This window comes from Bos taurus, chromosome 22 (genome assembly GCF_002263795.3).
Source record: "Bos taurus isolate L1 Dominette 01449 registration number 42190680 breed Hereford chromosome 22, ARS-UCD2.0, whole genome shotgun sequence".
Lineage (NCBI taxonomy): Eukaryota > Metazoa > Chordata > Mammalia > Artiodactyla > Bovidae > Bos > Bos taurus.
In genome coordinates, this window is record NC_037349.1 from 8326352 (window position 1) to 8328313 (window position 1962).

General features: G+C 45.2%; 1 non-coding gene across 1 annotated transcript; it reads right to left on the bottom strand.

Moving 5' to 3' along the window:
• Positions 1–1486: 1486 nt before the first annotated feature.
• Positions 1487–1559, bottom strand: TRNAG-CCC (transfer RNA glycine (anticodon CCC)). Its single transcript has one exon. It is a non-coding gene; the product is annotated as a tRNA-Gly (tRNA).
• Positions 1560–1962: the final 403 nt, after the last annotated feature.

A 1962-nucleotide genomic window follows, 5' to 3' on the forward strand; every position in this document is an offset into this window, starting at 1 on the left:
CTTGCTTATCAGGACCACTGCAGCTACGAGGGATGTGAACAGCTGAAGCCACAGACAGTCAGTTCTCCAAGCCTTCAGAGTGTCAGAGTCTGATGTTGATCTTGGCCCTACACCAACTCCAGCTGCTTCATCCTATCTCTAGCCTTAAGGTCTTTCAACCCAGCAGAACAGCCTCACATATGACATCCAATAGAAATCAACTGGTAGCTCAACAAGGGTGTGGCTAGACTTTCAGGTGTTCATTTGAACTGGGTTGACTTATCCAAAAGTGATTCTGGGAAGACAGCGTGCTTTGTCCTTTTGTAAAATTAAAAAAATATTTATTTATTTTGCTGCATCAGGTCTTAGGTGCAACCTGTGGGATCTTTAGTTGCGGCATGTGGGATTTAGTTCCCTGACCAGGGATTGAACATAGGCCTCCTGCATTGGGAGTGTGGAATCTTAGCCACTGGATCACCAGAGAATCTCAGTGTGTTTTGTCCCAAATTGTCATTTCTGGCAGAATTAGCTCTAAATACAGGTACAAGAAGAGGCTTCACTCTCTGGCTGGACCTTGTGTTCTCCAACTTTTCCCCAGGGAGTCACTTTTCTGGATTTGAAAGTATCAAGAAGTGGCATGGAGTAGAAAGACCATAGCTGTGGAGTCTGTTTCTCTTTTACTGAGAATCTTTGCATACCTCTATTTTTCCTTCTCTGATTATGCAGAGTAATTTCTGAGGGAACACATTTAGAGAGCTGAGTTTTCTAGGTCCATTTTAGGCTTCTGGTGCAAACAAATCCTGGGACATTTCATTTATTGCCTCCAGCCAGTAAGCAAGTGTGTCTTTTGACTCAGGGCATCCTGAGCCTCTAGGCTATCAGATAAGGACAAAAAAAAAAAAAAAAAAGGTATGTGTTTGAGGTCCTGGTACTGGTACTGGTACTGGTAAGTCGCTTCAATCGTGTCCGACTCTGTGCAACCCCATAGACAACAGCCTACCAGGCTCCCCCGTCCCTGGGATTCTCCAGGCAAGAATATTGGAGTGGGTTGCCATTTCTTCCTCCAATGCATGAAAGTGAAAAGTGAAAGTGAAGTCGCTCAGTCGTGTCCGACTCTTAGCGACCCCACGGACTGCAGCCCACCAGGCTCCTCCGTCCATGGGATTTTCCAGGCAAGAGTACTGGAATGGGGTGCCATCGCCTTCTCCAGTTTGAGGTCCAGATGTGGTGAAATTGATGTTACCAAGCTCTAGGTGGACATTTGGATGTAGGGCTTTACATCCAATTAAAGAACTGGCTTTTGGATATTATTTGGGCATCGAGGGGCAGGAGAATCAGGCTGAAAAGAAAACTTTTCAGGGAAAATTCCTGAACCTTTCAGATTCTCAGTTTCTTCCTTTCTCTCTCCCTCCCTCCCTTTCTTTCTTTTAAAAATATTTCTATATTTGACTGCACTGGTCTTAGTTGTGGCACATAGGATCTTTTACTTGCATCGTGTGGGATCTAGTTCCCTGACCAGGGGTTGAACCCAGGCCCCCTGCGTTGGGAGCACAGAGTCTTAGCCACTAGACCACCAGGGACATCCCAACAGTTTGTTTCCTTATGAATTGTGGGCCATCAGGAATATAACGTCTCAGGCGTGGTAGCTGTAATAAAGTCAGCTGAAAAAGATGAAGAATGCTGCTGTTCCTTCAACTGTCCCTGGTAATCAACGTGGTGAAAACTGTGCTGATTCCCAGGACACCAGAGGACCGGTGAACACACTGAAGGAGAAGCTTGAAATCTGGCCATCTCCACACTGCAGGCAAAAACCAAGCCTATCTGGGGGCTATGCCTGCTATGTTCTGTGGCCATGTAGATAGACCGAACTCTGCCCAGAAAGAAGTTAAGCAGGTTTTCTTGTAAGTAAAACAATTTTACTGCCACACGGGTCAGAAATTTTAATATGCTAATAATATTATTAAATCTGTAGGTGCATATAGT